The 27,093-nt window shown below is 41.1% G+C and overlaps 1 protein-coding gene across 2 annotated transcripts in view; it reads left to right on the plus strand.

Annotated features, from left to right (window-relative positions):
* The window catches only part of chrm3a (cholinergic receptor, muscarinic 3a), an 89,279-nt gene that overhangs the window by 13,871 nt on the left and 48,315 nt on the right, over positions 1-27,093 (plus strand). For both annotated transcript variants that reach the window (XM_084075504.1, XM_084075506.1), the window contains exon 2: positions 18,471-18,585. The gene's annotated coding sequence lies outside the window, so the exon portion shown is untranslated. The remainder of the gene's footprint in view (positions 1-18,470; positions 18,586-27,093) is intronic.

Raw genomic sequence — 27,093 nt, forward strand, 5'->3', positions numbered from 1 at the left:
ATTGGTATTGTTTGTGTTGGAGTGCCTCAGTGCGGCTGCAGAGTTCATGTGCAACCTCTTCCAGAGAGAGATAGAGACACTCTGCTGGAGACACAAAACAAACTGTGTAGACTTGGCCCTTCAAAATAAAATGTAGTTTGGCCCATAAAAAAAGAATAATATATATATATATATATTTTTTTTTTTACACAAAAACAAAAACGGTTATCGATTAATTAATCGGTAAGGCCTAACGGTAACCGGTTAATAAAATGTCTCCATTTGGCCATCCCTAAACCGAATACAAAAACACTTAATGTTATTATTATTATTATGTATTTTTTGTACTATTGCTGTTATGGCGGTGACTCTGTTGTGTGTTTACTAGGGGTGTCACAACACTAATTTCACGATAAGATACCATACACGATATTGGGCTCACATACGATACGATATTATTATTATTTCCCCCCAATTATCATCAACATTGGCCATCATCTTCAGTTTAAAAGTGCTTTATTTATATGGCCATCATCTCCAGTTTAAAGTGCTTTATTTATTAAGCACATAAAAAAGTTACAATGTGTTTTACAACACACAAAAATATATTTAACTAGAAAAAGTGCTCCTCGGAGCACAGGTCTCCGCCAGGTCAGGAAGTTGCAATAGAGGTTGTGTTGTGTTTTTAACAATATAAGTTTTATAATCAGCGTAAACCTCTTGTAGTGCCTGAATAAGGCTGATTTGGAAAATGTATGGTGGCAAACTTTCAATGTACATGCCAATGTTAGCCAATCAAGAGACAATATGAGAAATTGTGTACCGATTTGTGTGATGTTTGGACCAAATTTGTATAAGTACTATAAAAAAGAAAAGTGTTGCAAAAATCGGCCTCCTGGTGGTGCTATAATAGGGCAATGTTAAAAGGGTGGCATTTGTTCCTCAACGTAGTGCAAATGTGCGCTCAAAGTTTCACCGAAATGATTTGCGGTATTTTGATCAAAACGGGCCACTCCTTTGCGTGAAATTTGGATCAAATCTGAAGGCTTGATATAAAAAAATGTGTTTTACATAAGTCGGCCTCCTGGTGGCGCTATAAAAGGCAAATGTGAGAAATGCAGGGCAAATGTTTTTCCTTGGCCTCTAGAGAGTGTGCAGACAAAGTTTTACACAGATCGGTGCAGTTATAGGTAAAAACACAAATCAGCCTGTTATAGCGCCACCATGAGGCTGATTTGAAAATGTTCAAATGGCATTTCTTCCTCAGCCTAATGGGAATGTGAGTGCAACATTTCACAGAAATTGCATGCTGTGTTCATGATTTGAGGCATTTTGTTCAAAACGGAGTACTCCTGCAAACTTTGGAAGGCAATTTTTGCCAATCAGGATGGAATATGAAAAATATGAAAGACCTGTTTTGTTTAATGACTATAGAGATACTGTATACCGATTTGCGGGATTTTTGGACAAAATCTGTAGGAGTACTGTCCAAAAATGTGTTTTGCTCAAATCGGCCTCCTGGTGGCGCTAGAAAAGTCCCATGTGAAAAATGTGGGCCAGAGGTTCTTCTCTGGCATCCAGGGAGTGTGTGTGCACAGTTTTGTTGCGAGCAAGCCAACGGTGCCAGAGATTAGCTGTACACAGACAAGACAGAATGACTCACGGACGGACGGACGGACAGGGGGCAAAACATACTCTCTCGCCATGCCTTTCGGCCTGGCGGAGACAATTATACATACAATCTTAAGGAACAAGTGAAGTAAGTTCTCACTATAAACCACATTATTTCAGAGGACATATAGACACTAATAACATATATCATATAAATTCTGCATAAACATAAATTCCACTAACTAACGTCATAGTCATATTCTTGTCATCTGGACTTTACCAACCAATTGTAACCTAGTTATTAACAACAGCTTGAACAAAATATCTATAGGCCAGAGAGGGTCGCTTGTAAAAACAAAGCTTTGGCTTTGATGCTATCTTAGAATAGATGTAGACCTATTTTGTGCAGAAACATAATTGCCCTGATGTACAGTATATATCATAAACGAGCGTCAACGAGCATCAGCTGGACACAGACAGACACACCTCCCCTCTGCAGTGCTCTGAACTAGTGACTGGAGTCTGTCTCATTTCTCTCCAAAAGCCCTTGATATGATGGAATATGATTAAGGATTACTGTGATTATGGTAAGCTCGACGAAAGTCGATTAATTGTTAACATCCCTAAATTTGGCAAGAGATATGCATTCACAAGTTTCCAAGGGCCATAAGTTAAATGGGCTTACAAATCAATTCAAGAATTTGCATGTATTACTCCAACGGTGAAAGTCATTCCAGTCTGTAATTGTGAACTGAATTGCAAACAGCTCTTTCCTAGAGTGAAGCTAGTGAAGCATGATGTTATTTAATACTGATCTGTTGCTTCAAACTCTCAATGAACATGAGGGCTTTTTTCTTTGAACTTGTACAAATAGCTTTTACAGCTTTTACGTCTGTGCTACAGTTGTGGAGAAGAGACTAAAAGAGTGTAAAAGCCCCGCTAACAGGTTGCTTCCCCTGTGGTCAATGGCTAGGTTTATTTGTTAAATAACAAGCAGTTCAAAAGTTATGAAAATTATGTCTAACATTGTCCAATGAGGAAAGGATGTTTGCTACCCTAATAGACGCCCCACATAGACAGAGATGGGAGCCCAACCCAAAATGATCAACCGAACAATTTAAGTTTGACCTTAGGGTGGTGCAGGTCAAGGGGTCACCAAAATCTAAATAGTTCTTCCTCTGGGGAGCATGAATGTGCTCCCCATTATGAAATATCTAGTATGCCAAGGTGACATTTTTACTTGAGGCTCTAGAGGAAAGGCACCTAAATCAGTAGGGTACCACGTCTTGGGAGCATGAAGGTGCAACAAAAACTCCATGGCGATCCAGCCAGTACTTTTTGAGATATCTTGTTTGGTGCCAAATGTATGATCGACATACCCATCCACCGCTATTGGGCTTAAAACTATTTATTATAAAGTGCACAGTGCACAGTCTGCACACCACAATACAGCCAGTACTATAACAATGTTGCAGGCAGTGAAATGCTTGTACTCCAAGCCCATTCATTCTCTACGGAGTGTTACATCAAGCCGATTCATATAGCTATGGCACAGTCATAAAGCTAGCCAGTCACATTCGGACCATCTGTGCAGTTGACCAGTATGGTCTTTCTGATTTAACTCCCAGTACCTTGTAAAGTGAAAGAACTGTCATTATTTGTATCCTAAACGTCTGAACACGTGGTTAGGTGATCTGGTAAAGATTAGAGTGACTGGCCCGAGTGAAATGGAAAGTTCATTTAAAAGTGCTGTCTGGAGAACTGAGCAGCAACAGATCAGATTCACAATGAATGAGCATGAACTTTGAGTTTTGGGTTTCTGAGTTTTTTTTTTCTTCTTAGGGCGCGCTCCCACCGCACTTTTATTTTACCTATGGGGCGGAATATGCCAATGCATTGTCAATGCAATGCGTGGATTCATGGTCTTGCAGATTTTTTCCAAGAATCCACGCATTTGCATTGACAAAGCATTGGCAGATTCCGCCCCAGAGGTAAAATAAAAGTGCGGTGGGAGCGCGCCCTTAAGAAGTATAGGCTTCAGATTTTTTTTTTTTTTTGACCAGTTCCGTATATTTTGGGGTTTTTCACTTAGTCAATGCATTTGGCATCCTGTCCTTTTACATTTCTGTTCTCACAAGCCAGTGCTGTCTTTGACTGTTTTATGCATGTGGCTGAGTGCTTTTCTAATTTTTGTAGTGATGTTATGTCTGGCATGGATGGGCCTAAATTCATTTTCCCCCATCACCGGCTCTCTGTTTGCTTACATTGGGCATAATGAACCATTAATTCAGCGCCGTCGCTTGCAGACTGCAGTCATTCTCAGGAGAATTAGTTCTTGATCTAACGGAGCAGAGACCGAATAAAGGCGTGCAGGAGCCATTGGTTGGGTGACGTTCTATTTGTTCCATTTAGACTGTTGGCTTCAAACATGCCACTAATATGGGTTCTTTTCTAATGAGCATTTATGTAAAGAAATATCTGTTCACTTAAAGTGGCACTATGTAACTTTTTTTTATCAAAATGAAAAATTGTCCAATCTGTGTGGTAGAGTACGTTAATAGAATATAAATTATACAATTGGGGTGGTTGGATTTTGCCTCCCTCCTCTTTTATTGAGACATTTAGATCGTGTCAAAGGTCATGCCACACCTAGACACAGGATCTGACACAAGATTCAATTTGTCCCTCAGATTCCCCTGAGCAAGCAGGCTGGCTCTATTAGCTCAATGGCTGGGCAGGCTGTGCAGCCTCTCGACTGTAGTAAAAAAAATATATACACTTTCGCTACTCACCAAACAGAGACGGTTTTATGGAGATGAGAGCCTACTCTACCTAGTGAGAACACTCTGAGCCCCCCACCTCACGTCTAAAATACACTTTTTGGCCAGAAAAGAAAATATTTCACCAGAAGGAATACATTTGTTTGGTTACTCCACTGCGCCCTCTACAGATCTGGTCAATGGAATCTTTCTATTGACCAGAGTTTTCCTTCCGGTGAAATATTTCATATTCTGGACAAAAAGTGTATTTTAGACGTGAGGTGGGGGCTCAGAGTGTTCCCAGTAAGTAGAGTAGGCTTTCAACTCCATAAAACATCTATGTTTTGGTGAGTAGCGAAAGTGCATTTTTAGCGGTGCCAACTGCTCTATATCTGACTTTGTCCGTGTGTCCGTGTGTCTGTCCGGGTGTCCGGGTGTCCGGACACCCGGACATTCTTATTGGCTGGGCTATAAACAAATATTGATGACAACATCAATACTGGGCTCATCAAAGGCACCGCTTCCTTCACACAGGGTGTGATTTTTTAAATTTTTACTACAGACGAGAGGCTGCTCAGCCTGTGGCGCGTGCACAAAGGCTCGAAAGTCCCATAGCGTTAAGGAGAACTTCTTCTAACGCTATGGACCAGAGCTAGTTTTAGCGCAGCATCTGCTGTGGCTGCTGTGGCTGAGAAGACCACATTTAAAACAAGACCGTTGAACCAAAGTGCTGTACACTCAATCAGTAAACAAATATAAAATACTAAGAGTAAAACAATAAGCAATAAACATTGTACTTTATGATGTCAAAGTCCTGGAGTCAAGAGGTGACATTGCTGCATATCAAATGTAAAACAGGGTGACACTTGACTTGTCAGTCAGTCCACCAGAGTGTTGGGATGTTCCTGACATTTTATGGTATTTACATTAAACAGAGGATGGGAACTGACTGTATGTTAGATGAGATTCCCAGTAGCATGTTGGACTGGATGTCTGGGCCTGACTTTTGTTCTTATTATCCAACTGCTTCTGGTATTCAACTTTAGAAACTCCTTGTTTCAGTGTTGCCCGATTTTTCCAGAGAAATAAGCATGAAAACAAAGGTCTATGAAAACAATCCCAAAAGAAGCGACTATAGGCCACATGAGGACTTTAAACCATATTCATCGGCTATATCGGCTAAAATAGCCCATCTACAAGCTCACAACACGTCGCGATACCACACGTTGTGAGCTTGTGGATCTGCTATTTTCATACAAATCTTGAAGAAAAAAAGAGCAAAGCATTTTGAATATTTTTCAAAATTACATTTTACAAACAAAAACCTGCAACCACCAATAATTTACAAGCAACTTTACAGAAAAACAAGCCCAAAGTTGGTAATAAGCAGACATGGCAACACTGTGCAGTTTCTATGATCTGTGGTCCTCCCTCTGCTCCTCTAATAAGACCATGATCATTGGTGCCTGCCTCTCCCTTTGTCACCCCCTAGAGGCCCAGCTGTCTTCATCCCTCCCAGTCACAGACAGCATAGTAAACTGAAGTTTATCTGTATTTGTCACTGGTGTGGGTCGATATGTGACCACTTTCTTTCAAATAAAAGCCCTGACCTTACTTTTAATTGGTTGTATTTCGTTCCTATTTTCATGGGATTTGTCTTTCGACATCCATTTTTTTCTTGCTGGACTTTTTTCATGCCAAGGACCCCTAAATTGATATACATTTTGCCGCGGACCCCCATTTGAAAATGTTTTGTGCCAGGGACCCCCAGAAGCAAAGATATCAGTTAATTTTCGCTTTAAAAAATGTATAAATATTCAAAGATATGCACACTTTTTCAAGGTTTTTCAAAAATAGCAGATCTACAAGCTCATAGCGCGGCACTCGGTGCCGCGCTATGAGCTTGTATATCTGCTATTTTTGAATAGCCAAAGCTACATGGTTAAAAATGATTGTGACGCTATGTTAACTCATTTTGCTAGGGACCCCCTGGTATTCCCCTCAAGGACCACTGGTGGTCCCCGGACCACTGGTGGAAAACCACTGTTTTAGACAACCTGCTTTTCAAACTTTTTGATCCAATGGTGGTGAAGTTAAAAAAATATATACGTAGATCTCTCGTTCATTTATTTCTTTCTCATCTTTTGCCAAATCAAGCAGTTGTTTTGGAGGGTGAAGATCTGGCCCTCTCCACCACTGTTTGTTCCTGTAGTTTGTAGAGCTGCATGGTCAAATTAAGCAAATAATTTGCGAGAAGCTAAATAAATACCAATACATACCAAAGATGTTGTTCCCATGATTTTGCCGATGACGATTTTGTGCGAGTCTGAAAGATGCCCTGAACACACAAACACTTCTCAGCATCATGTACACAGTATGTCTGACCATGGTCACATACAGTACATGTAGAAGAAATGAGTATACATTCCCCTAATGCATGAGAAATTGACCCCTTTTCAGACAACACTGTGTGTTTGTTTTAGAAAACAATATACTGTACATGCTTTGGACGCGTAAATTGTGTGTGTGTGTGTGTGTGTGTGTGTGTGTGTGTGTGCGTGCGTGTGCGTGTGTGTCTGTGCGTGCGTGTCAGTTTTCACAATTAATTGCTTCTCCTTGCCGTTTAATTCATCACAGCTGAACTTTGGGCCAGTTCTTTCCATGCACTTCTTTCTTTGTTGACTTCTTTGACAGACCCTGGAAGATGACAAGCGTGAAATAGTTTTTGCCTCCCATTCTGACTGAACATCGACTTTACTTTAAAGCGAGCATGTATCTTTTGTTTGTCTCACAGCAGAACGGTGTCATTTTAAATTCCTCTGTGCTGCTCGAATAATTATTTTTTGTCTGTCGGGACATTTCCTTTTTCCTCATCCTTTGTGTCCCAGAGGGCCGTGATGTGGACGAAATTGAAAGTATAGTATAGGGTGTCTGTGAGTTTGATGAGAGGTGTCGGCAGGAGAGAGATGAAAGGGCTGATGTAATCCCCTCTGCCTGCCTTCTCGACTTCACCTAAACCCCCTCCTCCACCTATCACCTCTGCGGCGCTGCATCCTAATGGTCACACAGGCACAAGAAGGATAAGATTTCCAGTGCCATTTTACACACACACATGCACGGCCCAGTTTTTACTTAAGTAAAAGTATCAATACTGCTATGTAAAAAAAGACCCTGTTACAAGTAAAAGTAAGTGGAGTAGAAGGATACTCCAGTAAAGTAAAAGTGAAAACAAAATTGTACTTAAGTACAGTACTTGAGTAAATGTACTTAGCTACTTTCCACCACTGCATGCACGTACACAGACGCACATGCTCACACACACTTTTACAACATTAAATTCCTTTATGCCTCAGTTTGAAGACCTTGACGATGATGACAGGTAGTTCAGATAACGTGTGGCTGAGCAACAAAAGTTGGCGTGTGTTCAGGAGAGGAGACATGCATCAATTGAATGCCTGCTTCCAATTAACCACCCAAGACAATACAGTGATATCAACTGTCACAAACACATCATGAAGTTTCACGCATCCAAACAAATCTGCACAGCCTCTCTATTCCATGGAAAATGGGGTTGGTCAAATCATGCAATCTGTTTGGTTGACAGCTATGGTGTAATAACCATATGTCGTCTTTTTGTACAATTCTATATCACTCCATAGCTATGACATGTTTTAGTTTGAACTGTAGGGGCTCACACACACATGCACGACAGCCGCGCGGCTTCCCCGTCCACTAGATGCTATGGAAGAAATGGGGCGGAACGTCCCGTCACCGTGCATTGTAGGGGCGGCAGCGTATGAAGCCCATTGGAAATGAATGTGGCTGTCGATCCGTCAGCGTTCCGGCTTGCGTTTCAGAGGCGTTGTCTGTCCTAGTTCAAGGTGAAATCCACAAGTAAATTTAAGGTGAACTTTGATCTCTGGAGGCTTAGTGTAACAATGAGGGAGGGATCAATGTCTCTGGGGAAAAGGACAACACGCACAGCTGCAGAAAGCTCAGTTTGATGAACTTTCGGGGGGAAATTAATTGACACCGTAAAATGCTTTGATGACTGGTGTCAGGAAAAAGGTCCCGTTTGAAATCTTCAAACACCATCAAGGCCAGGTGTGGTTTAATTAGATTTTGCAAGATTCTGCCTTTAACAAAGCAGAAGACAGGCATCGATGAGACTGATGAAAGTGAAGAAAAATTATTATATTCATATGGATCTCGAGATCCACATGGGAACGGCGTCACACGCAACAGAAACCATGGCCTAACAATGGTGATTTGGCATGTCTAGTCCATAATGTATGACGTGGGCATATTTTCTGTGCGCTAATATTGGGCATGGGCATATCTCGCCGCCTTTATATAGTAGATCTATTTGGTGACGGTTTCATAAAAGTAATACATTGTTGTCTATGTATTACAGTTACGGGGACACCTTTAGCTGTGATAATGATGATAATATAACATGGCCTGTCGTGAGTTAGATAGACCTCTAGATCGAAATTGCTTATATACTGGAGTAAAGTATAAGTTATTGCTTTAGTATACTGAAGGCGGCTGTGCTCCTCACATGTGGGAGTTCTGCTAGCTTTTGTGCAGCATGCGGTGTGCAATTTTAGAGTCAAATTAGTCGAGGAATAAATGGAGTCACCGGTGCGTTTTGCATTTTCCATTTCCTCACATGATTTCCACTTTCAACACTTCCAAGGCTAATGATTTCACCTGTAGATAGGCTGCTGCTTGTGTTGCATGCTCTGCAATCTCCTTAATACTTAATAGTCTTTGCTTTTATCACTTGACATCATTCAGTGCTGTCTAAATCACACCTCTGCTGAAACTGAAGACCTCAAAGTACATCCAGTTGAGGCTTTCAACAATCTGTCCAGTCTGTCCAAACGTTCAATGTACAATGTAGGATAAAAGCAAGGTTAATAGAACATCAAAGGGTTTTCACCACTGCGCTATTCTTAACACACACAGACACACTAAACCAGCAGTATCATGAGTATGTGCGCCTAAGGTCAATCTACCATGGACGGTAATGATTCAGAGACCATGTATGAGATTATTTATTCATAATCTGGCCTCCTATTCCCCACAGCTCTCACATGGCACATGGCCACTAATGACTCATATTAGATGTCTCATTATGTGATTTAAATTTGTGTAGATCAATAGGTTTTCAAAGACCATAAAATATGGCGTGGGTCGGCAGAAGTGATATGTGGGCTGTAGCTGTGAATTGAGTCCATCCACACGTGCAAATCATGAAAAAATGGTAGTGTTGTCAGGGTCAATTAAAAATCCAAGTTGTTTTCTTGAATTGTATCCCTCAGTTCAGAATTGTTCCCAGCGATTTTATCCTTTTTGGCATAGCCTCTCTTAAATTCCCCTGTTACCGTAAAAGGGTCTCATAATCAGCTTTGCCTCTGTCCTGGGCTGATTAAGTCATCTATCTCATTAAACCCGTTCTATCTGCCTATTTTCTACTCTAGTCTGGAAATGAAAGGGGGGGGGGGGGTTGAGCTTGCTGTACTCTCGAACACTGTATAGAGATTTATATAAAGCTTTCATTTCCGGCCAAGAAGATAAAATATAATCCACTGACCACAGCAGTGCCAGATCAACACTGGGAGGCGTGTGTGTGTGTGCGTGTGCGTGTGTGTGTGTGTGTGTGTGTGTGTGTGTGTGTGTGTGTGTGTGTGTGTGTGTGTGTGTGTGTGTGTGTGTGTGTGTGTGTGTGTGTGTGTGTGTGTGTGTGTGTGTGTGTGTGTGTGTGTGTGTGTGTGTGTGTGTGTGTGTGTGAGAGATTGATAGTGTGTGTATTGGTGTTTCTGCATTTGTATATGCCTGCCTCCATGCAAGCATGTTCAACTTCTACGACTTAATATATTCTCTTAGATAAAGTCAAGAGAGCGCAAAGCTCTCTATTACAGCTCTCACTGTTATGTCTCACTGCCAGCTTCTTCAGGAGTGCTGAGTGCTTCATAAACCACTGATGTTCGTGCTCAGTTATTGAACAGTCATTTCCAATGGCAGCTTCATTCATAGCCCACGGTCATTGAAAACCTATAAACATAAAATGAAATGCCACTGGAAGACACAGCGAGTTTGCACAGCCCAGACAGCGAGTTTGCACAGCCCAGACAAGTTTAACTCTGTTTTATAGCACATTTTACACTGCAGCCGAACACATCTTTCAAAGGAAACTGAATTTGGGTGTGCAAGTCTGGCATGTACAATGCATTCTTGGCTGCCATATATCAAATTCAAGACTTGTCCATCTGTGAGGTCTATGGATATAGAGTACCGAAGTCTGACGTAAAAAACCTCACCCCTGGGTCACAGAAGTGTTTTTCCCTTTCAGTCCTATAGACTTTTTTAACCTCACGTCATATAAGAACTGTTAGAAAAATAATAATAAATGAGCCTGGTGATTTTACTCATATGGTGATGAATGGTGAAAACTCACCAATTTATCCAAAGAGTAAGAAAATAAAGCCTCTAAAAATTTACTACAATTCTCAGGCTTAAATAATCAGCGTTACATCGTGTTTTTTTTCTTTCTGTAGGTGAGTTGCGTTGTCAGTCCTCAGTCCAGTTGTTTCATCAAGCAAACAAATTAATAACACACACTGATAACGAAGGTCATGAAATCTAAGGAATCTCAGGAATGTTTTTGATGGAGAGTGACGTGCTTCAGTGCGGACAGTGAATCACAGGATTTCCTAATGTACGTTTTAACACTACTTCCCGATACCGCCGGTGAATTAATACCATTTTCTATTAAATATAAATAAATATCGTAAACGATACAGAGCAACCTCCGTGCCAGAATCGCCGGACTACTTTAATAAAAATCTTTGGAACACAGTTCTTATACAATGTGATTTAAAAAAAAACATCTATGGGATTTTAAATGGGAAAAGCACTTCCGTGACCCAGGGAACGTGGGTTTGACATGAGGACTTCGGTACTCTATGGGCATTTTGTTTAGGTCAACACAACCTCAAAATGGGGAAAAAAGGTTTCCCGCTGTCTTTCAGTGTTTGAATCTGTCTTTCTGTCTGTGACAGTGGATATAAAGGTTTTGTTTGGGACTGTTTATTGTTATTTTAAAACGGACCTGAGTTACAGCTGTACTTTGACCACTTTTTCCAGTCTACACCAAATCTCTCCGCCAAAAATCAGCAATTCTTTGGTGAACGTTGTCCCCAGAAAAGGCATGCAGGGGTTCAAGTGGTTAACAAATGGAAGAGTGAGAGTGAGAGACTGCTTTTGGCAAGTCCTCAGGGCCATATTTTTCTCTCACTCAGTAAGCTCTCGTCTCCTGGAAAATCTAATCAAGTTAGAGTTGTTACAGAGCCGTTTCAGGTTCATGAAAGTATTAACTATCTAAAGTAGTTGCATATACAGTAAACTTGATGAAAGTCTCTGTGGTCGAGATAGAATATTTGCACAGTACAAATTTAATTGCACAGCTCGAGTTGCACGTTTCTCCGTAGAATTTGTGGATACAGACCTCAATTTTAAGTTGAAGGTTTAATTATTTAATTATGATTAATCTACTATTTTTTTTTTTTTTTTTTTGATTCTTGATTCCCCTGGATTCCGTGGATCATGATGCAACTTATTGATTTCTTAGATGCCATTCCATGTGGCTATGACCAAAGTTTGAGTGCCCTGGGTAGGTTACCCGGCCTGGTGGAGACCTGTGCTCTGAGGAGCACATTGTTCTAGTTTGGTTCTGTCTAAAGTATACACTGAGCATTTCCAACCTTCATCTCATTGTCCTACAATCCTTATCCCCTTCCTTCGTTCTGGTCCGCTCTGTCTCTCACTTTTCACTGCAAGGCTGGAGGCTTATTTCTCGGTTCTTCATTCACCGGCCTGTATTTTTGGTAATAACTTTGCTCATCCAACACAATGATAATGTTCATATTTATGTAGCAAGTCTGCTTTTTTTTGTTATGTGACAGTTTGCTCTTGGTTTGGAAACCAAGACAACAAAATAAACATGAAAGTGGTCTCAAACATTATGGTGGTTATATAATGCATGTACTGTAGGCACAAGGCTACCTGTTGCATCAGCATCACAGGTTTATCCAGTTCCGCCCCAGAACGTTCCATCCTATCAGTTTAGCAGAGTAGCCCTGCAGAGGACCAGAAACATACATAATATTTCACTCTCCTTTGGATGAGCGGTAGATGTTTAGTTTGTTTTTTGAATCCAGTTATTACATTAGTTTTTCCTCTTCTGTAGGCTACAGTAATTACTAGCATAAGTGCTCTAAAAATTGATCTTTTAAATTGATTTCTGAGGTCTGTGATTATGTACGTAGCCTGTCTTGCACTCAGCAGGAACATCTTTACTGATTCAAATGACACGTGGTAATGTGTGAACTGTTCTGACAGGTTGTCTTGACTACAGAATGGCACGGTAGTGTTTAAAAAAAAGAAAGGACACAAGCAATGTGCCCAGTAGAGTAAATACAGTGATGAAATCAATTTGACGGCAGTCAAATCTCACACAAGGCCTTTGTTATTGCTGCCTTCCTAAACACTGGATAATGAGTTAGCCTACCTACTGTCATAAGGCATTTGTTTAGCACTGTTTACACGCTAAACGGTCTCTGGCTCTGTAAAATTGTAAATTTCCCAGTTCACCCAGGTTTCTTTTATTCTTTCATTACAATTACAATCAGATGTCATTTAACGAGCACTGGCTTTCATTGCACTGCTTCTGCAATTACCAAATTCATAAATTCGAGAGTTTTTACTTCTCTGTTTGCAGAGAAGAAGAAAAAAGGAAACATGTGAATGTGCTGCCCGTTTTTGTACATCACTTGTTCTTTGATAAGAGCCAACTTGTGTTCTTGGGAATCTCCTTATCACAGACTGAATGAAGCCTGAAGGGACGTTTCTGACCTTTCAATTCAAGTTGTCCGTGCAGAGAATTGTGTCTCCTTTATCTTTCTTTCCAAGTGACTGACACCTCCACACCTCCCAACCCCTCAACAGACCTGAGGCCATTTCAGAATGCAGACTAAAATAACAAAGTGATCGTGGTTCATAAGAACTTTCTGGGTATACGGTATTAATGCCATGTGGTTCAGCATTGTTATGCAATTTTATGCAACATTTACATGCAACATTGCAACATTTTATGCAACATTTACATGCACACATACTGTAAATTACTCTTTAGTCTTGTCTTGCTGCAAATATTACATGATTTTACACCCCAGAAAAACATTTCAATTGTGCTATTCATTTACGTAAATCCTTATATAGACGAAGCCGTGTGTATACTTACAGTAAATGAACATAGATGTTTCTACTTAGTCTCTACTATAAACGCTTTAGAAACTTGCTACTATATAGAGGTTGTTTCTGTAGAAAGGCCCTGTATTTGTTAGTAAAAACATTATGTCTGTGTAGCAGCTATTGAGTAGAGCACACTAGTGGGCACCAGTCTTAACTTTATCTCCCATACAGTAGCTTTCGATACAGTCTATTTCAAACAAACATCCAGGGTCGACATTTTTATTTGTCTTTTCTGTGGTGGAAAATGGGCATGTAATGCATGTAATTATGTATGCTGAATATGGAGTTGTTATACAAAAGGCGAGTTTAAAATGCATGGCCCGCTGTATACTGTACTCTTGCTCTTTGAGGTCTAACAGAAATGTTAATAAGGCTTAATCGGTAGCTGACAAAACACAGCCGTGGTGTCTGTCCTGTGCATCTTAAGTAGCCAGCCTTATCAGAGGGAGCAGATGGAGAGAATCCAAGTGAGAGAATCACTCCTCTCAGTCTGGCTCCATCGATGTCATAGCTATGAGAATGACCTTGGCCGAGTCTCAAACTGAGGTTTGAGCACAACGCACATAGTCTCGCGTAGCCAGACCCCACAGAAAATGAAAAACAGCGACCTCTGCTTTTCTGATATTCTGTGGAGTCTGGCAGGAGTATAATGTTAGACTAGAGCGCAGGGAAACACCGGTTTCATGTCTGCCTATAGCGCATCACTTCCGGTTGGTGCGACCATGTTTTCATTCCCACTAACAATATTTCTACACGGAACACTAACACCACTTCTCCCAGAGAACATGGATGGTTTTGGTTATAAGCCCACTTGTTTCTATGATGAAAGAGTAATTTAAAATGTGAATATCTTTCCGTGGTTTTGTCCGCTCCGAGGACGCTATTGTTAAATTAGTTTCGGCTAGTTTCGAGGGGGGGAGGGTGGATCATGGTGGACGGACACGTGAATCCCGCCCACTACATTTGATTGGGTAAAGCGCGGCCCACTTCCTGATCTGAAGGCACGCCTACTTGTATCCAATGCGCACTGGTTATGACGAATAGCTCCGACAGATTCCACCGCAGGTCGGAATCTGTTCTTGAGAGATTACAACGCACATAACGCTCTCTGTCGCTCTCTGTCGCACACAACACACACACACACACACACACACACACACACACACACACACACACACACACACACACACACACACACACACACACACACACACACACACACACACACACACACACACACACACAGTCTCCGGCTCTGCTGCTCCTACACATTCCTGCTTGCATGCAGTACCTCAGCTGGAGACACTGCATACAATACAATACACCCCTCCACATTTTTACTTCATCATATAGGGCTATGTGTGAGGCCCTGTTCTGACTGGCAGCCCAAATCAGATTTGTGGCCAGTCTAAACAGGGTCTGAGAATCACTCATCAATCGACCTAACAGCCAGATCATTTGGTATCCAGCCTTTGTAGCGTTTCCCGTGCTGTAGGACTCGCCGATTTTGACAATATAATGTAAATTTAATGTGGATATGATGATCAAAAAGGCATTTTAGGGGCATTCGTTTCACTCAGCTAGTTCCAAACATTCAATTTAGTGCTGGAAAAGAATGGCATTAACACACATTTAAGCTGTACCACAATTCTACAATAACCATCATCCCAGACCATAATATCTAGTCTCATATCACAATAAGGATATTATTATAATGATATTTCACCCAGCTTTGCCTCGCTGACATGATTTGCTTGTCATAAGAACAGGATGTTACCCTGACCTCAATCCCATCAACACTGTAAATAGCACAGTCAGCTTCCACATTATCCATATTTTTCCACTTGGTTTGATGATTCATTGGGGTTCGAGTCGCTTTTTGATGATGTCATGATGGAGCTCAAAGCTTTTAAATCAAGCCAAGATTGAGCATTTGACACTGAAAAGGGTATCCCAGAACACATTAATTAAGCACGTTTACAGCATTTCTTCTCTCGCTTGCCACAAACGCCTGCTGTAGAATAAACAGTCTGTGAAAGGTGATATCAGTGTTGTATTGGGATTGGCCAATAAATGCACTGAGCTTTGCCAGTAGATTTACAATGAACTGGAGTTAGGTGAGATAAGGGGGGGGTGGCTTTTAGAAGACAAGAGAAAAATTCACGAGCAGCCATAAACAATTCCTGTACTCGGTCCTCACGGGGGAGTTGCGAGTAAGGTGACATTCTGTGTGTGTGTGTGTGTGTGTGTGTGTGTGTGTGTGTGTGTGTGTGTGTGTGTGTGTGTGTGTGTGTGTGTGTGTGTGTGTGTGTGTGTGTGTGTGTGTGTGTGTGTGTGTGTTTGCTCGCGCGTGCGTGCGTGCGTGCGTGCATGCGCCTGTTTGTGTTTATGTGAGAGGAGAAAGACAACATTGATGTCTAAGGTGAATGAGGCAGCAGCAGCAATTTTATTAAATCAAGGTTGTTTGCTGCATGCTGTATCATCTTTTCATGCTGTCAACTCAAAAGCAGCCAGAGTATACAGAGTCATTATCTGTGCTTTGCTTTTGTCTTGGATAAATCGACTTACCTGGCTATAAGGACAGCAGCAGTCCAGGAATACAATAGAAAACTGGATAATTAAAAAGAGCTGGGCACAGACAATGTTCTCTATCTTTTAATCACTAGTGCAATTTGAAAATTAGTATCTAAAGGATTTTTTACATTGGCACAGAGTAGTTATAGTACTTAGTGGTAAGAGCTCAGAACTTATGCTGATATACTGTAGTATAATTGCATGCCCTTGTACTATGACTAGAAAAAGACTTCCACAGAGAAGCTCAATGCAGTATGCACCACCACACGTGTTCCTGTAAGCAAAGGGACATTGTTTTCTATAGGTGGGTGATTTCTGATTTCCATTTCACATTATAGCGGGAGACAAGCCCACACATTCATTCACAGAACCACATTAAGGCTCTTATCAAGTTTAGGTACTGATATTAAAAGCAGCTTTGGAACGTGGTAATTATCTCGTTCTGTCGCAGTCATCCTCATGGTTCACTAGAGAATGCTCTTGCTGCCTCAGCTGATATGAACTGGCAGTGGACAGGCTAAGTGAGGTCAGCTCTCCAGTATGAAGCACTGCATCTAGTTACAATATATTAAATGAAAGAGGAGAACTGGAAAGTGGTGAAAATGTGATTCATATGTACATCTACTGGGGGCATGATGTGGCCAGTGAAAATGTCAGTGTTAATAAAAAATGATGTTGCTGCAAACCACATGGACCCTTAGGCTATGTGTCCACCAAAGAGCAGGCCGCGTGTCCACCAAGGCATATTATTTTCTTTCATTCCCCCAGTTGAAAGCGCAAGGCACTCTCTTCCAAGCGGCCAGAGTTTAAAATATTTTAACTCCGGGTGACCAGGTAACCAAATGTAGACGCGCAGAACGGAATAGAAGCTCAGTGCCTTGCTGGCGTTTCCAGCAGAGTGTAAATATGCAGCACTCCCAAAAACAAATCAAACTAGAAAATATGCTCCTCGGAGCACAGGTCTCCGCCAGTACTGTTCCTGATTAATCCTGTCTTACCTATTTATATTACATATTGTCACGTGTCACTTGACCAATGTTAGCTTAGCTTCAAAAACTATAAATGATTTTGTGAAGCACATTTGCTATTTATAGATTTTTATGTCATCATGCGTCTCGCTAGCCAATCAAAAGCATTGGTGACAACATATTGTCACGTGTCACGTGAAGCTTGACCAATGTTAGCTTGGCTGAGACGGACGGACACACGGAAGGACGGAGACGAAAACATACTCTGCAACATACACTGCACAAAATGTCTTGGTGGACATAGCTCCTTACCGATCCATTTGGTTCCATTTGTACAGTCTTCGAGTTAAATTAACATTTTACTGTGTTCTGTGCCCCCACCCTTCACCTATCCATCCCCCCTGCCCTGCTCTCCGCCCTGTCATTTCTTGCCCTCACTTAGTCACCCAATCTCGCTAAACTTCCCTGCCTTTTAATACGGAGGCTTAAAGGAAGGAAGAAGGGATTGCCTCTTTTTCAGCCTGGGCACTGAGCCATGGCGGCAGATTATTTTTAATAGCGAGTTCATATTTTTATAGCGGATTCACGTTTGTCTCTTAAGACTTGAAGACCATTTTAATGAGCTTTTCATAACTCCGGCTTCCTCCGCTTGCGGGTAGATCCTGCTACGTGCGGCAGGCAGCTCCACCAGGCCAAGGCTATATAAGGCATGAACACTTCCCGGGACATGAAGACATGCCATTCTTCCTTTTGACAGATGGTATCCAGCAGGGAATGGTAGCAGCTTCACTTGAGTAGATTCTTGATTAAAGCATATTGCATGAAAAAAAAGAGAGGAAAAAAAAAGGTACCGCATGGCATTAGCAGGAGTTATGGTGGCTGACTATGTTGTTGAAAACCATCTATCAGCTACAGTATTTAGCAGCAACTCACGCGGGGACTGTAAATGAATCGTGGTCAGTGAGCTCTGACGATGTAGGCCTCTTTGCTGTTTGTTCCGTTTGCCAGGAGCATGCAAGATAAATCAATCATTAACTTGTGTTTCATTGATGTACTGTTGTTTTTGTACAATCCCTCAAAATATAGATGTTACACTTGGACACACCCACTTAAAGTCTTTCTCTCTCCCTCTCTTCCCTCTCTTCCCTCTCTTCCCTCTCTTCCCTCTGTCTCTCTCTGTCTGTCTGTCTGTCTGTCTGTCTGTACGTCTCTCTCTATCTCTGTCTCCCTCCATGCCCTTTGGTCCCTGTCTGCCTCACAGACGCAGTGACCTGACGGGGGGAGGGTAACCATGCAGCGTCATTGGACAGCCGAGACACCACGAGACGCTGCGCTAAAAGGTGACCTCCAGTCATTCCACCTCCCCAAAACATTTGGTGAGTTCAGTCCTCCAGTCTAGAATGCCTTGCCTGTGCAAGTGTCACCCTAACCCCCGTCCCCTTCTCCATGCCCGTCCCCCCATCAAGAATCCCCGGAGAGTTCCTGAACCACTGGCTAGCATTCATTTCAAACCTTCTACATGAGAGTCTTCTAAGTAGGCCACCTTATCAGGTATAATTTTCTCATTTTCTATGAGAAAATGAGAACAGAAGCAGTGCACGGTGAAATTTTGAATTCCTTTCCCGTTTATCTTTCCCCTGCCTTGGGTCATTCATTGACTTATGCATCCTTCTGGAATAGCCTCCATAGCTAGGATAGAAAATCTTTATTTCTTAATTAAGGGTGCATTTATTAGAAAGCATGTTTGCACACAGTCATTTTATAAACCGAGCAAACGTATACATTGGCATCGATCAGTGGTAGTCGCCAAGGGGTTGGATAAGTCTTTATAAAACACATACAGTACACAGATGACTGCATATTTGTGCGTGCGTGCGTGCGTGCATGTGCTTATGGCTGTAAAGAACACAGTGGTGGATATTTATCTGTGATCAAATGCCTTAATAAGGATTGTTTATTATCTCTCACTCCCTCACATACACACACACACACACACACACACACACACTAGGGGATTACGTGTGAACATATGTGTGCATGTATGTAGTGCGTGTCCCTGCTCTATTTGCTCTGTGTGTTTCATTGTAGCACAGTTTGAAATCAATACTGTGTGATCCCATGGCCCGATGTGTCTGAGCTATTTGATACAGTGGATAACAGGCTGTTCAACATGACTCATGGTCAACATTGTTGAGTCAGTCAATATGGTCTGGTGGTCATGTGTATTTTCACTTCAATGTGGTGTTTCATTTTCTTTTCTTTTCTTTAATGAAAAAGGTTCTAATGGTTTCAGTTTTTACCTACAGCATGGTAAGAGTTGGTATTATAGACTAGGAATGAGTGTGTCTCTAAACTCTTTATATTTAAACCCATTCTACTTTGTTGTATGACGAATAGTGGAAATAGCCAATCTACAAGTAGCTTTTTTCACCGTATGTCCCCCTATTTTGTGTCGAATGTTCGCCTATTTTGTTATGCCAGAATAGGGTTCATGTGGGTAAGCATCCATTTGATAGCCTAGTGCCACAGACATATTGTCCCCTTGATAATGATCTTGGTATTACTGTTATACTGTATATTCCAAGTTCTTTCCAAAAACTGTTCATTTAAGTGTTAAAAAGATGACTTTCTGGTGGGGTTGGCGAAAGGGCCTACTCTGTGTGGAGTTTGCATGTTCTCCCCGTGTCTCCTAGGGTAGTTAATACCCTCACAAAAACATGTAGTAATCCTGGTCGCTATACCGCCTCCCCCATGACAGCCGGGGCGCCTGATGGAGGGGAAGGGAACTGGTTGGAATAACGTGTTCCTTCCACGCGCTACGTCCAACCAGGGAAACTCCCCCCTGTCAGGTGACAAGAAGGTCAGTTGGCTCTCATGCACTGAAGGAAGCATGAGCTCGGTCCTGGCCTCCCTGGCTGTGGGGGACTGGTGTAGCGCTGGTGTAGGGCTGGTGTAGCGCCCAGGATCACTTAGGAAATTGGCACCGGGTGAAAAAAAATGGGTTACAAAAATCGCGGGATAAAAATTATAGGCAAAAAAAAAAAAAAAAAAAGATGACTTTCTGTGGACACATACAACAGCTCATTAAAAATACAAGATGTGGCTGTTACACACAGTCTGGGTCAGGGTCAGATTCCTGCTGTCACCAAATATGGTAAAGAAGGGAGGAGCCATGGTGGTGCAGGTATGTGTGAAGTCATAGAGAGAAAATGTAAGGAAATGGGAAATACAAAACCTATCTCATATTTTAACCATGGTAGTTGGTCTACAACATTAATATACAGTCTAGAAGATTTAAAGAAAAAAGAAAGACCAAGATTCACAGTTAGATTGTGATTTCTGTTCATCCATCTCTAAATATATATGTATCTGTTTGTCTGTCAAGACCAGATCAGAATGTTTGTTAAACATGTAGAGCGGTGTTTCCGGGTAGAATGTTTTTGGATATTTACACAATATAAAATAAAGTGTCCAGAACACTGTGTCTAGTTTGTCAAACTGTGGATATTTAGAACCAAATAACATATTTCTAATACTCAAGTGTCGTGTTCTTCCAGAAATAAGGTTAATGAATAATATTACAATGCGACACTGCCAGTGTTATCACGCCGGAAATACATTTTTGGTTGTGGCGATATCATGACGATTTATAGCGGTTTCACACTATGGTCCCGGGTGCGCACTCCAGGCCGCTTGGCAGGTGTCGCGCTAGTGTGAATGTTGCGCATCGTTCCCCGAAACGGATCACCGTTCCGCACCCGAAACCACCTCGGGAGGTAGTTTCGGGTGCGATTCTTGCGTCCTCGGGTACGGTACGCTGCAATGTGAAAGCAACCGTACCGTTAGACGGAAGTGGCCCGCTATTTGTAATAGGTGACGGTATATAAACTCGACAAAAACAGTCAACAAAAGCACGTCGCAGATCAATCCACAGGGGTTCAACCATGGCCGGATCCGGGAAAGGATCCCTCTGGTTTAATGAACAGATTTCTTGCTGGACATTTGGGCAAACGAGGACATACAAACACAACAGGAGGAGCAGTGGCTATTCACAAAGCAGTTTACGACCATATTTTGATCTTACTGGCATAAGTGTGTGTATATATATAATATATATATATATATATATATATATATATATATATATATATATATATATATATATATATATATATATATATATATATATATATATATATATATATATATATGATATATTTATTTTACTACGAAAAGAAAAGACACTTTTCTTTTCGTTTGTATTAAGGAGCCGTTTGCGTCGCGGGAGCGCAGTAAGAAGAGGACGGTCGCGGGGACTGTTTGTTTACTTATGTAAACCGCGTGCGTGCGTAATCTAAACACCGTGCGTGCTTGTTTATTGTTTATGTGTGACTTGTGATCCGCAGGGTTACAAAGGACAGTGGGATTTGTTTGGACTGGGAGGGGCGTGTAAAGTGATTATTGTCTGCTTTTGATTTATTTGTTTGTTTGTTTGTTTGTTTGTTTGTTTGCTTGTTTATTTATTTTATTAGGGAAAGAGATACAGGGACAGAAACCTAGTATAAACCCGAGGTGTATTGTTTGTGTACCATTTGAGTTGTCAATTATTTATTTTGTGGCTTTATTATATAAAGTATTTAAGTTAAAAACCTGCCGATCCTGTTGTATTTCCTTTAGTTAATAATTTTCCCTTGAAAGTAAAAGGGCGATTGTTACAGGTGGTATACCTTGTGGAGTTTCAGCTACTATGCATCCCAGAAATATATAGCTTATAAGGCTTTGTAATTTGAAATTTGTAAGTAAATATGGTAACTCATTTAGATGTAGGCCTACGTAGGTTTATGGTTTCCCAAGGACTAGCCGTTTCACTCATGATGCAATTTCTCTTTCATAACAGATACATACATGTGCCAGATAATCCTCACACAAAGAGAGTAAAAAAAGAAAAGATGTTACTTTATTTAGTAAGACATGAGAAACAGTACATGGAAGTACAATTCACAATACAAGGTTTCAGTCATTCAGTCCGACTTCACTGTATAGGCTAGTTGCCTTTTCATAAATGATATATTTTTGTACTTAAGCTGTCGTGAAAGTTTATAATATTTAGAGAAATGTAAAGTTTCAAATACAAAAGTAGTAGTAGTTGTGAAGGTTAGCAAACTGGACATTTAGACTGAATGTTTCCTGTATCCTCATCTTGCGCTAATGCACAGTGTTTCACCAGGTTTTATTTGTGTTGTTTCTCATAAGCGTGCATCCGTTGTCTGTCAACAACACAGCAGTCTGTGCCTTGACTTCTGTGCGCTCAGTGCGCTCCTGACTCTCTCCCCAGCGGCAACCCTATATTTATGCGCGACCAGCACAAACATTGTCGCATAGTTGATGACGTCTGTGTCCACTGGCGAAGCACTATGTGCATGCCGCCACCTATAGGATCGGGGGTATATATGCAAGTGTACTCGGGCGCGTTAGAGCCTTGGCCAGTGTGAATGCTGGCCAGCCAAGCGCACTCGGGAACGGAGCGGTCTGGAGTGCGCACCCGGGACCATAGTGAGAAACCGCCCTTAGTCTGTCATACTACTGGCACAGACTGACATCATAGACTGGCCTCCATGTACTGATAACGGAGGGTGCTACTGTTTCTTAAAATCTACATTCATCATTGGTGTTTGAAAGTGTAAGCATGCTGCAAATTAGGAAATTATTACCTTGTCCAAGGTGACAGTTTAGCATGCAGAGATTATTAGTAAATAATCCTTGTTGCGGCACATACGACCAAAGCACTAATTATCCTTGAGATAAATTGAATTCATGTACTTGAGGGATTGATACTGCATTATGATGCACCCTGCATCGTAACTGCATTCATTATTAGCCTGGTACAGTATGAATGGTGGGAATTTTATTAGATTTTTTTTTTGCATCATTTGCAGCAATTAGAAACAATCGGGTGATCTGTGACAGGAGTGGTTTGTCACAGAACAGAACATTGCCGATTACGTAAGTTTTATTCTTTTGATAGCAGAAAACCTCAGGCTAAGATCGTTACAGTCCATTCAAGGACATTGATAAATGAAAATACCCATATAAAAAATATATAATTAGGTTAACCAACCCTAAGGCAAAGCTAATTTATCATAAGAAATGTTGCGTATGCATTATGTTAGTCCCAGAGCTTGTACCCAAAGTTCATTGCATTTGCAGCTTGTCAGAGAACCTTTCTGCAAGTGAAGCACCAGAACAGGAGGGAGATTTGTCACGGTCCATGGTATTTTGTGTGGGTTTGTGCTCTGATAATTAGCCCAATCCAAGTGCCGTGTATTTAATTGATTTCTGTCTGAATGGATTTAGCCCAAACGGGAAATACTGATATGGTTGGTTATGGAAGTTAGTTTGAGCTTGTGAGAGCAGGATTTCCTTTAGACAAACCGTTTCTGTCATCTAATTTTTGGAACTATGATTGCCTGTCAAAGGCAATGCCATTGGCTTGGGTGTGCGCCTGCATCTGATTCATCTGCTTCAGCTCTCTGTTCCAATGTTAGTTTTTATTGGACATTCAGTGTGTCCAGATACAAATGGCAACCACAGGATTAAAGTTTGGCTTGATTTATAACAAAGAAACAGAATCTTGTTCATTGGAATACTGTGACAATGGATGTTTCCAGTGTTTAGACCACAGAATTTTATTGTTATTACAGACCCATAGTCTGACATGCTCTGTGCGCTCTGATTTTTGTTATTTTAGGGTGAATAATGGATTTTTTTGGCCATGAAGGCGCTATTGAGCATATTGCGATTGCAGTGGTTCTCAACCTTTTTTGAATTCTGGACCACTAGCATATTTCAAACAATCCTCAAGGACCCCTTCACCGCACCGCCCCACAACAATATATATATATTTTTTAATATATAATAATAAGGCATAACAATAATTTCTATTTTATGTAATTTGCTAAATTAATATTTAACATTACTGATCTTAAAGCCAGATTTATGATTAGTTGTGCGTTGGTGTCGCATACTAAAAATAGCCCACCTACAGTGCAACAATACTTTCTGTGCACGACACTTAAGACTGCCAGGAATTAATTAATCAATTCATCCGTTTACCGTCCCCTTGCCAGCGAAAACGTCGATTTCATGGAATATTCTCCGTGACCGCCGTCCTCACGGAGATCGGCTCATAACACGCACGGGGGTCCGGTAGAATCGGGCGGAAAAAATTGGCCGGCTGCGATCCTCCATTCCAGAGCTATGGCCCTTTGAATGTGGCTTGTTTTTTGAAAAACACTTAGAAAACAACAGAAATCCGAGAAAAAAAATACTTTTATAAATCCTTTAACATGGAAGGAGGCGATTTTTTTGTTGTTGTGATCACGTGATATTGGGTGTACTCTTCTTCGGTGGTGGTTGGATCATTCACATGCCCCCCCCCCCACCACCACCAAAAAAACGTCCTTGGCAGCCTGGGCGTTTGGACGTAAACCACGTCCATTACGTCCTTAGCAGTGAATGAGTTTTAATGAAGTATATCAATATTTAATTTTAAGCTTCTCTTTTTTACCACACTACGGCTATTAGTAGTTCAAATTGTTTCTTGAATTTGATGGACATATTTTTTATACATTTAACAAAGATATAATATGCATTTTTTGTATACATTTTAAAACATTTCCCAATGGACCACCTGTAATTATGCCATGGACCATTAGTGGTCCGTGGCCCACTGTTTGAGAAACCAGTTTGTTTCTCAGGTTGGACATAAGGACACACAAGCATGGCCAGGATTAAATAGAACAATTTTAGAACCGGGAGCTCAATTGAAAAGTGTCAATCAAACGAGGGTCAGGGCATCGCCGCAAGGCAAGGTGCTGAACTCAATTCCATACAAAAACATTATAGCGATGTCCTGTAACATTGGAAAAATATGAATACATTACACATTCTGAATAATTTATTTGGTAAAAAATGATTTCAACATGGGTCTATGAACACCTACTGTAAGTGAACATATTAAAAAAACATTTTTATATGGAAAGTTTAACTTTTAAATGTTTGTATTTACATACAGAAATAATGACAGAATCAGAATACATACTGTCTCAGCAGTGTAGTTATATTTAAGCTTTGTGGGGTTGCCCACCCATCACATACCTGTCTTCAAACCTATTTCGCCCAAGAGCATTAGTGGCAACTTATTGCACTCTAATGGACAAGTCACTATCTCAAGTCACAACTGTATTGTGGTGTGCAACCTGTGTGCCCTCAAGTCTCACTGGACACGCTCCAAGAATTTTAATGCTGACCTACAGTACTATATTTTACCTCCCTGACCATTTGGAGGTCAGGGAGGCTGTTCAGTGAATACAATGTTCATTGTTGGTGAAATGTCGACTTGCAGTACATTGTATGGAAAGGCCAGAGAACCCAACCCACAGCCAAGTTGAGCCAACCAAGCATTGTAGATCACATTGACAGTGTACACATTGTGTGTACTGTACATCACACTCCATACACAGTAAAATCCTTTTAATTTAACTATGGACCCAAATGAAACAAGTCCACTTTTGCCCACTGAGGATTTGACTGTACCAAAACATTTGTTTTGCATAAACAATCCAACAAACCAGAATGGTGCAAGAGTATTGTCAGTTGGAAATGGGTGTGGCCCACTGCTTAATTTGTAAATTATTAGGTGCCGGAGGTCATGAACCCGACTAAGTCGTTTGTAGCCCTCCGCAAGTAGCGTAGTGAGGTAGGAGACAGACCACCCGGTAAACAGGCACACGCATTTTTCTAACAGCGAATACATTGCTGTGTTCACAGTCACACTGGCAGATATGAAAGTTACAAAGATGCAAAGCTACACAGCATATTTGTATCTTTGTATCTTTGTAGCTGAAGTTGAAATCAGCTCAACTGTTTTTTAGCTTTGTAGCTGTGGTAGCTTTTGTAGCAGCTAGAAACGCTGGATGTATCTTTATATCTTCATCTCGCTGGCTTCTGTTGAAAAATAATGGTAGCCTGTATCTTTGCAGCTGCCCGTGTGAAGGGAGCATAAAGTGGTTATTGTGAAGATTTACAAACCTAACTCAGTTTCATTTCATCCATGGTCCTTTTCCATTGCAGGAAGGGACATTGAGGGGAAAATGTAAAATCTGAATTAATAATAAATAGCCTAAATAAAAACGTATAGCATTGTATGTGCATTTGCAGAAATTAAGCCCTGGTGGGGCCTATATGGGGAGTTGCATCATGATCCAAGGAATCCAGGGGAAAAAATGTTTGATTGTACACCCAACGTTTCACATCAATCTGATGCAGTGTTCAACATGTGTGGCAATTTTTGCTAAACGGGCCACTCTTTAGAAGCCAATCGTAGCCGAATGGAATAAGAAAAATCTGACAGATATACGTCTTGATCAAATGATTACAGACATAATGTGTAGAATTTCTTCCTTGGTCTACTGGGAGTGTGTGTACAAAGTGTCACATCGATCATTCCAGTGGTGTCCGAGATTAGCTGTTTACAGACGGACTCGTGAGCAAAAACATATTTCTCAAGTAAATAGAGTGCCAAGAAAACAAGTAAGTGTTACAAAGTAGCTAGGATAGCAAGTAGACTTCAAAACTCGCATCTGTCCAAATAACATACACTATCTGAGTATATTATTTAGATTCTGCATCAGTGGAGAATTCAATAGCATAAGATGTATTTTTTTTCCAGAGCAATCCATTTAGAGGCAGGGTGATTGTAGTGAGTGACCTGCTAGTGCCAGATTGGCTGAACAGTTGCACACCACTAAAAGTTATTGACTCGAATATAGAAGCTCAACCTAATGAATGGAGCAAATCATGGGCATACAGAGCCAGATCTTTTA

This window comes from Gymnoscopelus microlampas (genome assembly GCF_963454915.1).
Source record: "Gymnoscopelus microlampas genome assembly, chromosome: 13".
NCBI lineage: Eukaryota > Metazoa > Chordata > Actinopteri > Myctophiformes > Myctophidae > Gymnoscopelus > Gymnoscopelus microlampas.